The sequence below is a fragment of the Doryrhamphus excisus genome, linkage group LG5 (genome assembly GCF_037039965.1).
Source record: "Doryrhamphus excisus strain RoL-2023G ecotype Guam linkage group LG5, RoL_Dexc_Guam_v1.1, whole genome shotgun sequence".
In the NCBI taxonomy this organism is placed as follows: domain Eukaryota; kingdom Metazoa; phylum Chordata; class Actinopteri; order Syngnathiformes; family Syngnathidae; genus Doryrhamphus; species Doryrhamphus excisus.
The window spans coordinates 8,561,483-8,573,584 of NC_136361.1; the positions used below are offsets into that span (position 1 = coordinate 8,561,483).

A 12,102-nucleotide genomic window follows, 5' to 3' on the forward strand; every position below is an offset into this window, starting at 1 on the left:
TTCACCGCAGAAAAGAAACGATGATGTAAAACTGTGGGTGTTTGGTGGACTGTTGGCAGGTGGTAGTGTTTTGAAAAGCGCAAAAGAGTTCTCAAAAATGCTCAGAGGCTGAAGAAATCTTAAAAAACGACTGCAGAATCAATGAGTTAAGTATAGTTTAGCTTCTAAACCACTAAAAGCAGGTGAGGTTTCTCGCATAGAAAACCTGTTTATGTCTTTCAAATTATGATTTTTAACAATATTAGAGCACTCTAGACATGAAATAACACCCCTATAGTCACCTATACACTCCTATTACCCAATACAGTAGACACAATAAAATATATGACTTAGGAAATGTTTTTACAACAATCTAAATACACTTTTTAACATTATTAGAGCCCTCTCAACATGAAATAACACCCCTATAGTCACCTTTACACTTCTATTACCCAATATGGTAGACATAATAACATATATAAGACATAGGAAACCTGTTTGCAACCTTCTACATATGCTTTTTAAAGTTATTAGAGCCCCCTAGACATGAAATAACACCCCTATAGTCACCTTTCCACTCCTATTACCCAATACAGTAGACACAATAAAATATATGACTTAGGAAATGTGTTTACAACATTCTAAATATGCTTTTTAACATTGTTAGAGCCCTCTAGACATGAAATAACACCCCTATAGTCACCTTTACACTTCTATTACCCAATATGGTAGACATAATAAGATATATAAGACATAGATAACCTGTTTGCAATCTTTTGAATACACTTTTTTAACATTGTTAGAGCCCTCTAGATATGAAATAACATCCCTATAGTCACCTATACACTCCTATTACACAATATAGTAGACATAATAAGATATGTAAGACCTGTTTACAACCTTGTAAATATGCTCTTTGACATTATTAGAGCCCATTAGAGCCCTCTAGACATGAAGTAGCACCCCTATAGTCACCTTTACACTCCTATTGCCAAATATGGTAGACATAATAACATATATAAGACATAATGTCGTTGCCTGGCTCCCATATAATAATAGTAAATAATAATGTGGAGAATAATTAGATGACATAAAATATGAACAATGTACAGCGTAAACAGTAATTTGTACTCTTCTGTACAAATACTGTTTGACTGACAAAAGGGCTCACTCCGTTCATGCTGTTGTTCTATGAGACGTTTCAGCAACTTGGCGTGAGTTGCCATATAACCCAGTTTGATGATGAGTGTTGAGACGTCGTGACAATTGGAGTTGCCTCAATCCAGTCTTCCTGGAGTGCCCGTTCCAGTTCATTCCACCTTGGCATGAAGCCCAAGCAGGTGTCCATATGTCCCCCTTTGTTCAAGCATCCATCATTCCACCATGGAGTACACGGCTCGCTCAGCGCCACCTCTTGTCCTTCCCGTCTCTCCGTGGCCTGCATCTCCCCGGGGGCCTGTCATCCTCGCTGTTGCTCCTCTTCAGGTTCCTTCCTTCCCTGTCAGCTCACGGATCCTGTGAGCTGTCCCGTGCACGACATGGGAGGCTAACTGGTAGCAGTAGATGTGCTTTTTTGGGCCAGCAGCGCAGAGTTTGGGAGTGCTGTAGCATACTCTCCAGGGTTGGGGAACTTGTTGACAATTACTGGTGACAGATTCATTTCCTTTCACTTGGACCAGCGGGAGCTGCTGCAGTTTCATCATAGAGGTTGCACGCGGTCCCACGCTGCAGTCCCACGGCTCATTGTTGATGCAAAATCAAAACGGCTTTTACATCATTGGGAACTTTCTGGAAAATGCGGAATTTGACCGACAGGCATCGTAGTCGGCTTTGAATGTCGATCTTTTAAAGCAGTGCAATACTTGGCTGCAACCAGCAGAGGCGCTGTTGAAACAGTCTCAACACGCTGCTGTATTGCTCCATTCGCCACTGGTGTTAACCCTGGTTAAAGGGGAACTGCACTTTTTCTTTATTTTGCCCACCATTCACAATCCTTATGTGAAACATTCCAAAAAATCCCGCCAAAAAGTGCAGTTCGCAAATGTGACTGTGGATGACTGTGGACACAGTCACAGATGTTATGAACTGCCATTTTAACCTTTTAGGCACTAGAATGTTTTTCTTGACATTTCAATTACAAAAGTTTGTAGCATGAAAATGGTTCCAGATAAGGCATACTGTAAATTACAATATGATCAATATGACCCAAAGTTTGTGATGGGATTAAGTTTACTTATCTAATGATACCTGTAGCAAAATGTCTCATCCACCTGTGATCAACTCTGAGGCAAACCCAGCCATCATCATCGTCATTTACAGCGGGAATCTTGAACACCGCTGCTGCTTAGACCGCACCTATTTCTATTCGACCCCTCCTGCTACTCGGAATTGGCTCAAGTATGCTACATGTGGATGTGTTGCATTTCAATGTGGAGAAGTTTTGCTCTGAGCTTCAGGTTCCGCTAAATCAGGGTACCCAATTTTTTTTGCTGAGAAGTTTGATTTCTTTCAAGAAGAAAAACTGCATCAGTCTTAGGCCATTTTTAAAAGTTTTACAACTATTCGTGAATTTCTTGTCATGATATTATGACTGTATTGTCATAATATTTTGACTATTTCACAATCTAATCTCATAACTTTATTTTGTTTTGATTGTCTCTTGTAATATTAAATAATAATATTTAAAAAAGGACATATTTTTCTTTTGAATATTTCAGATCTATGCTACTAACGGGGCATTATTTTCATATCTTTTTTCTTTCTTCTCATATTTATGACTGTATTACCATAATATTCTATGTATAAAATATATAGAATATTACAGTAATACAGTCACTTACTATAGTTACTATATAGTTACTATATTTTTATAATATAATAAATATTTTTCACAACCTAATTTTTAAATAATTAACTTTATTCGTTGCGTCGTTGTTTTCTATAACATTGTGACATAACAAATAAACATTTTCTTTCTTTACTGTGTAAACTTAATGCAACTATAATGACATTATTTTTCTTCATAATATCACAAAGTTATTGTAAAAAATGACTTGACTTTAAAATGACACATTTTTTAATCGAAATATTTTGACTTTATTCTTATAAAAGTAATGCCCATCCTTCAATTTTTGCTGTTATTTGCGGCAAAATGGCCCACGGCCCGCACACAACAAAAGTTCCTCCTGCACTAAAAGTTCAACATAGTGTCAGCGTCTATCGGCTGATATCGATACCGTGCCCGGATGATTCCACCTCATTCCATAGAACAATACAACGGACCAGTTATGCAATATTGTACGAAAACTTTAGCAAAGATTTTCACCTGACATGTAAACCGATGATTGACTTCATATGTCCAGTATCTATAGACATATTTATCTCCGAGACAACATTTGACAGATGCACTTTGGAAACGTTGTTCTGCCTCCTGGTAGATTTTCACGTTTTATTGATTCAGTACATCAGCGTCCAAATCCAAATGAAATGTTGATTCCCGAGCAGATCTCACATATAAAGAGAGCAAGAGATAGCGGTGCGCAAGGACAGAGTCGGCAGAAAGAAGAAGATGCAACAGAGGGAGGAGGACACTAGGAAGGAGGCGGAGGAGAGGGAAAGATTACTAGCGTAGTACATCAGGCTTAGCTTCCCGTCCTTAATGGTAACCATGGAAATAATTATAGAGCAGACAGACGGTGCGAAGAGTGAGAGCAACACAGACACAGTGACGGCAGCGGAGAAAGAGAAAGCGCTGGGCTGGCATGGAAAAGTATGGAATATGTTTAGCGGATTCCACTTGAGTCCGGAACTATTTGACGGTGGGCTGGACTAAGATGGGAACTTGTGTTATTTTTATCCACCTTTATATCTCAACACTGATGAGGGACCTTGGTGCGGTAAGTACAGAGTGAGGAAAAAAAAGATAAACTGTTGTGCGTGTGTGTGTGTTTTTTTTTTAAGTTGCGCACAGTTGTCATGGAAACAGATTTAAGAGGCCATTTCCCACTCGGCTACTGTGCGTTGCTTATCGTGGCACCAAAGCTCAATCAGTGTGTTTCGATTGAAAACTCGACATCAGGTGTGGGGCATTGATTTTTTTTTTTTATTCAATTATTAGTTGTTGAAAAAACGTTTATTTTTCCTATCTTTGTGTGTGATGGATTATTGAGAAAGCGCCCAGAGACACATGTGCAGTTTGATAAAGATGGGGGTCCACTTGACCTCTTCTTGAATGGAGTACAGAGGAGGAAAGTGTGTTGCGGCCATTTTTATTTTTTTTTTACATCCATGCCTGGAAAGTTAGGACAGGGGTCCCGAAAATAGAGACGTGGAGTCAAAGGGGCTCAGAATTCATGCATGCATGACCTCATGTTTGCCCTCTTATGGCTGCCCTGTCATGACTTTTTAGTGTGTGTGGAAATCAGATGGACAGGAAACGGATTCAAACCACGTCAGGTCCCAGCTGGGAAGTAGCCCCGCCCCCTTTTCGTCACAGAGGGAGGGAGATAGTGAGAGTGCACTGCAGCCCTACCCCCCCTCCTCAAAGTGTAGTGGCGTTCACCTGTGCGGGATGTCCTCCCTCCATGCAGCGGGCTGCAGTCAGAAGACGACCGAGCTTCCACAGCTCCCAGGCGGATGCCATGAGGACCAGACGCCGCTTGTGTTGGTTGCAATGAAGCAGAGGGACTAAAAAGATTTCTGCGTGTTTTTTTTTTTTTTTTTTTTTTTGCCCCCCGTCTGTCTCTCTTGCGCACTCTCTCAGCGGTGGGGTCCGATCCGGGGAAGAGTGCGCATTGGACGCGCGTCACTGCGCCAGGCAGACTAACACCAAGGCGCGCAACTCTCCGGTTTTTGTGCAACACTTTGCATGCATTTACTTTCCACGCAAGCTTTTTTTACGCATTGGCCGAGTCGGTATTGCGCTAACCACCCCAATACACAAACATTAAATAAAAGATGAGAGCAGCGGGCCTCCGCGGATCGTCCGTCTCTTCCCGGAATTGCGAGTGGCGGCTCGGGCCGGAGAGAGGACAAGGAGAGCCAGGAGAAGTGGAGCTTTCATCCGGGCGGGCCGCCTCGGAGCGGGCGCTGCTGTTGCTGCCTCCGGTGCTCGTGGAACAGCGGGGGGAGGGCGAAGGCTCCCCCCGTGTGAGATTCTAACATCTCTGTTTGTTTGCGTCCCCACCCTTCCTTCCTTTTCCTATTGCCTGCTTAATTAGTGCTAAGATGCGACATAACGAACAGTGGCCTACTTAAGAGCTGCCATCGGGGGCTCTCGTCAGGGTGGCACTTTGGGGTCGCCTCACGAGGTAAAGTGGGGGCGTTGCGCACGTGGAGGCCTGCAGCTGTGAATGTACCTGTCCTATAAGATCATTTGTGACATCACGTCCTCTCACCTGACAGCTTTTTCCCCTCAAAGGGACAAAAAATGCCACCATATTTCCATAGAGAGGATAGGAGAGCTTCTATTGAAATCTAGTTGAGATTAAGAAGGTTCTAGTTGGCTCTAGATGTGCAAAAGGTGCCTTGGAAGTGGAGACTGCTGATTCATCATTACTTATTCATATACCTATTTATCTCTAAAATATTTAAAGTTATCTTTTGCCATTTGGGAGTGTTTTTTTAATCCCCAGTCAGCCCAAGAACTCCTGATTCATTTTTTTTCTCCTGGCAAAATGTCCATCTGGAAGTGAAGTCCTGGTCTTATAAAGCCAGGAAGTGGGAGTCATGTGTCCTGGCATCTTCTGCCACTCACCCGGACGCTGCTTATAAACGCTTTTGTGCTGATGAAGCATTGGTTGAGACGAGGTATCAAGCGGAATGTAACACCAACTTTGGAGCAACTGCTGGAATAAGTCAGTGAACGCATCGAGCTTTTACTGCGGAGGGGAGTGTTGCTTGCCGGTGGACGCGTGGACACAAAAAGCACCGAAACAAGCCGCACAGTAGGTAGGATTGCTTTTTATTTTGCTTTACATATTACTCATTACGCACATGCATGTCCTAAATTTGTTTCTGATCCTCGCATGACGGAAGTGCCTTTCCACACCTCCACCTAATGAACTCTAACATCGTAATATGACGACATTTAACATGACTTTGACCTTTATTGAGGGCTTGTTGGTGACACTTAGAGCTGTGCAGTCATCCATATAGCTAAAATTATGGTTCAAATACGGCGCCCTCACTACATTGCATTTTTTCAAAAATTCATTCATTCATTCATTTTCTACCGCTTATCCTCACAAGGGGTGCTGGAGCCTATCCCAGCTGTCTTCTGGCGAGAGGCAGGGTACACCCTGGACTGGTGGCCAGCCAATCACAGGGCACATATAGTACTAAAATCACAAATACTTCAACTTGCTGATATAGTTCATCTTCAAACAGCTAAAATAATGCATAAGGCTAAAAATAAGCAATTAGCTAAAAATGTCATCCAATACTTCTCTACAAGAGAGGAGAAATATGATCTCAGGGAAGAAGTACATTTGAAACACTTCTATGCTAGGACTACGTTATGCTAGCCATAGCATTTCAGTATGTGGAATCAAACTATGGAATGGATTGAGTAAGGACCTCAAACAATGCACAACGATGAGCCAATTCAAGAAACAATACAAGCAGTTGATGTTTGCTAAATACAAGGATGAAGAGTCTTGAACCAGTCATGATGTGCTATATATATCACTATATTGACACTTACTATGGTACACATTATGGCATTGGATGCTCATATCACCGAGTACTTCGATACGAGGTACATTATTAAAAAAAAAAACTGTACTATGGAAAGCAGGAAGTGAACAAATGTAACAGTTAGTGATTGTAAAAGTACCAGATGGAGGGGTAGGATTTAATAAGCTTTGCTTCTTCCTACTCCTTTTGGACATGTGGAACTGGGAACTGATTATGGGATGCACTCAATTGTAACCTGATGCATGTTCAAATGAAATAAAACCATTACCATTACCATATAGACAAACAACCATTCACACTCACAATTTGCAGTTGCCAATTAACCTAGCATGTTTTTGGAATGTGGGAGGAAACCGGAGTACCCAGAGAAAACCCACGCATGCACGGGGAGAACATGCAAACTCCACACAGAGATAGCCGAGGGTGGAATCGAACTCAGGTCTTGTAGCTGTGTGGCCTACGCGCTAAACACTCGTACACCGTGCAGGCCCCAAAATAATTAATGAATAAATTATGTCTGTTTTGTGGTTGACTATGGCCTATTAGAACAAAAATACTGAAAGACAAGTTTTATATACAATATTGTGGTTACTATTACTATCAGTAATATTATAAAACATGACGTTAGATTACATTAACTTTCACACTGTATGCTAGCACATGCCACGGTTGAGGTCTCCTCTCATTCTGAGTGGAAGTGGTAATTTTTTTACTTCTTTCCCATTCCATTTGAAACACTTTCTTAAGTTTATCTAGTTAGCTTGGTAGCTTGCTATGCTGGTAGCCGTGTCTTATGTCCCTGCACATAACAGACCCGTAGCCTATGAAATAACAAACAAAATATTATAATAATAATAATAAATAAACAATAATAATTGGAGTGTAAAGGTTAATATTGAAGTGTTTTGGTTTTTTTTTATGTCAGGCTCCAATTATCTAATGACGTTCAATCCCAGTTGTAGAAAGTAATACAATGAATGAAAATGAAAATATTATGTTAATTAATATTGAATGCCAATTAATCGCCATAAACGAAAGACTAGTGTATACTTGCTCTTATCATAACACATACTACCTCCTTCTTTGCTACTATAACCATTCAGTAGTGTTTCTCACTTTCCTTATCAAAGTTCTGCCACTTTGCAGCCGTACTCAATTAAAAACACTGCTTAAAAATATGCAGTGTTCTTGAACGCCTCATCGGTGCAGTGCGCTTATTAAGATGAAGGAAGGAGATGGATTCTGTATGTGCTCTATGAACTAACACACATAATAAAGATGATTCGAAGATTTCCTGGAATCTGTCCATAGTGGTGATTCTCAACTGGTGGGTCGTGATGCAAAAGTGGGTTGTGGATGCCTGGGGGGAATTTTTTTTTTTTTCGTAGCGACCGAATATTCGTAAATGGTGCCATGATTATGAGCGACTTTGTCGAGCTTGAGCGGGACAGGAAGGTCATAGAGTAGCACACAATGCTATGCTATATTCAAGGACTGCTGAACAAAGTGCGACATCTCAACACTTTGCAAAAGAACATGATCGGTGAGGTATGAAGATGAAAATTGTGGATGGTACATGTTTAGCGATAGCAATTAGCGATTAGCGATATGCTGTACATTTTCCTTGTACCTGTATTATCACATAATTATTCATTATTAGCGACTTGTGCGTTTTCTGCCGGAAAAAATGCTTCAAACTGTCACAGTACATGTTAGACTACATCTTTCCCACCAATGAACCGCAGTTCCCCCCCACTGCCATCAGCACTCATGCAGCCCCGCAACATAACGCTACCACTGCCAAGGAAGGGGGTTTTCAGAATTTCACAGAACATTCTGCAATCCACCTTACAACTCAATAAAATGCAGTTGCTCCCAGTTGCCGGCAGCACTCATGCAGCCCCTAAGCCTGATGCTACCACCGTCAAGGGAGGGGCTTTCAGAATGTTGTGAATTATGCGTTTTCTGCTGAAAAAAACACTAAAACTAACACAAAAAAAAAACAAGTGCAAATTATGACCAAAAACCGGGGTCCACTGTATAAATTCCTCACACGTCAACATTGGTTCGGTTTTAGCCTATTCACAAAATTAAACAATGCACAAATAAAATAAAATAATAATAATAAAATATAAATAATAATAATATATAAAAAATAATATATATAATAAATATTATAAATATATAAATAATAATATATATATATTATAAATATTATAAATATATAAAAATAATATATAATAATAAGAAACCTACGGTTTTGTCTGCCTGCTCAGGTGTGCTCAAGTAGAACACAGCTTCACCTCATTTGAACCCACGTTTCCCTTTTTTTGTGTGTGTGCATCCAAACTAGTCCATCGCCACCTCGCTGCTGCATTTCGTCGCACGTAATTCCCACCGGGAAGCTCAAGTTTGATCCAAAATTAGCGCTGGTGTTAAAGGATGTGTTTGCATGGAGCTCACAGTGAGTTAACAAAATGTGAACCACAATGAACAACACTGTTTGTCGTACCGCATACAAACTTCCTAGAAAGCAAGAAAGCATTGCAGCATTCCCTGCAGGCCGCTCCAGGATGTCCGTCCAACTGGGCTCACGCTGCTCGCGTGATGCTGACAAGCCACTGATGAGCAGTCAAATATTTAGAACCGTTGAAGTGATGGCCGCTGAAGTTGGCAGCACGTTTTCTTTCATACTGACAGCATTTAGGCCTTCAGCTGTTTGGTGACACCGTTTCTTCTCAACACAATTTGCTGGACAACAACAGTGACTGCAGCTGTTCCTGCTTTATTTCTTCCTGCTTTATTATGCAAACCCCAAAGCAAGAAATAGGACACCGCTAGGGAAAAAATAAAGTACAGTAACTTTATGAATCGCACAACATTCATCATTCATATGAACACAGTTGCTGTCCGAACACATGCAGTTGGTCCCTGTGCCAGCAGCACTCATGCAGCCCCAAAATGTAATGCTACCACCACCAAGGGAGGGGCTTTCAGAATGTCACAGTGCATTTTGGAATCCATTTTACAACTCAATAAAATTCATTTGCTCCCAGTTGCCGGCAGCACTCATGCAGCCCCAAAGCGTGATGCTACCACCGTCAAGGGAGGGGCTTTCAGAATGTCACACAACATTCTGCAATCCACCTTACAACTCAATAAAATTCAGTTTCTCCCAGTTTCCGGCAGCACTCATGCAGCCCCTAAGCCTGATGCTACCACCGCCAAGGGATTGGATCTTCAGAATGTCACAGTACATTTTGGAATCCATCTTACAACTCAATAAAATTCAGTTGCTCCCAGTTGCCGGCAGCACTCATGCAGCTCCTAAGCCTGATGCTACCACCGCCAAGGGATTGGATCTTCAGAATGTCACAGTACATTTTGGAATCCATCTTACAACTCAATAAAATTCAGTTGCTCCCAGTTGCTGGCAGCACTCATGCAGCCCCTAAGCCTGATGCTACCACCGCCAAGGGATTGGATCTTCAGAATGTCACAGTACATTTTGGAATCCATCTTACAACTCAAAAAAATTCAGTTGCTCCCAGTTGCCGGCTGCACTCATGCAGCCCCTAAGCCTGATGCTACCACTGCGAAGGATTGGATCTTCAGAATGTCACAGTACATTTTGGAATCCATCTTACAACTCAATAAAATTCAGTTGCTCCCAGTTTCTGGCAGCACTCATGCAGCCCCTAAGCCTGATGCTACCACCGCCAAGGAATTGGATCTTCAGAATGTCACAGTACATTTTGGAATCCATCTTACAACTCAATAAAATTCAATTGCTCCCAGTTGCTGGCAGCACTCATGCAGCCCCTAAGCCTGATGCTACCACCGCCAAGGGATTGGATCTTCAGAATGTCACAGTACATTTTGGAATCCATCTTACAACTCAATAAAATTCAATTGCTCCCAGTTGCTGGCAGCACTCATGCAGCCCCTAAGCCTGATGCTACCACCGCCAAGGGATTGGATCTTCAGAATGTCACAGTACATTTTGGAATCCATCTTACAACTGAATGAAATTCAGTTGCTCCCAGTTGCCAGCAGCACTCATGCAGCCCCTAAGCCTGATGCTACCATTGAGAAGGATTGGATCTTCAGAATGTCACAGTACATTTTGGAATCCATTTTACAACTCAATAAAATTTGGTTGCTCCCATTTGCCGGCAGCACTCATGCAGCCCGTAAGCCTGATGCTACCACCGCCAAGGAATTGGATCTTCAGAATGTCACAGTACATTTTGGAATCCATCTTACAACTCAATAAAATTCAATTGCTCCCAGTTGCCGGCAGCACTCATGCATCCCCAAAGCGCAATGCTTCCACTGCCAGGGGAGTGGATCTTCTGAATGCCACGGTACATGTTGGAATTCATATTTCCCCTCAACAAACCACAGTTCCCCCAGCGCCGGCAGCACTTATGCTCACTACCATCAATAAAATATATCCAACTTTACTTTCTTTAAAGTGCTTGATTAAATGTCTGCTTTTTGTTTGTATAGCATTGATGGATCGTGTGTAGTTGCTTGTTATGCATTGGATAGAAAGATGGTGACGTGAACATCTGCTTGCCACCAGGCAGCACCAGCACCTCTCCAAGCTGGGCATGAGTGCCACCATAGAAGAAGTGTTTGATACACGTCTGGTGGATTAAAAGTGGGCAGGGATGCAGTCGGCTCGTCGCTATCACAACAAAGGCAAACATAGAAAAAGCCCTCAGCGCTTCAACGCTATTAAGACACCCACTCCCTCTCCAACCTCCATCTCTGCCTCGAGTGCCCCCCCCCCCTTCAGTCCCAACACCCCCACTCTACAATGTAAAAGCTACATTTCCTCCATTTGACCATTTTCCTCTCAGTCTTCAGTCCCTGCTACTCCTACGCAGCCGCCCCCTACCCATAAAAGGACAAACACCTTTTCCTTTTATTCCTCCCCTGAAACATCTACTGTACCAGCTCTACTTTATTCATGCTCGTCTGCATGGCCCCCTCCCACTCTGTTGCAACTCCGTCCCTCCCTCAGGTCCCTCTGAGGGTCTGAGCTGGAAGCCGTCGCCTCCCACGCCTTCCCCTCTTCAGCGTTGCGGCCTGCCCTCGCATTTGCATGAGCAAAGGAACCGAGCTCAACGTTTCACATGTTGGCAGGTCACACTGCGGCATATGCAGGGCATGTGAACACAACGTCAGGTGAGAAGTGATGCGTTCGAGGCTGCTGAGAAGTCAGAAAAGCCACCTCAATTTCAGCCACCTTATAATACAGTAAGTAAGAGGAGCACAATAGTGTATTGGACTCGTGTTAGCCTTCATGCTGGAATTGAAACATTTGAAAAGTGCTTTGGTACCCGTTTTGTCTCTGTGTGTGTCTGTGTGTTTGTAGCTTTAATGCTAATGAGCTATGTTTGTCCACGCCTCCTTCAG

General features: G+C 42.3%; 1 protein-coding gene across 14 annotated transcripts in view; it reads left to right on the forward strand.

The window, feature by feature from the left end:
* Window positions 1–12,102, forward strand: part of syngap1b (synaptic Ras GTPase activating protein 1b) — a 194,619-nt gene that overhangs the window by 105,028 nt on the left and 77,489 nt on the right. Inside the window, exon 1 of one of the 14 annotated variants that reach the window (XM_078790651.1) lies at window positions 5,432–5,928. The exons of the other annotated variants lie outside the window; for them this stretch is intronic. The gene's annotated coding sequence lies outside the window, so the exon portion shown is untranslated. Of the gene's footprint in view, window positions 1–5,431; window positions 5,929–12,102 lie in introns of those variants that run through there. 14 annotated transcript variants of the gene reach the window in all.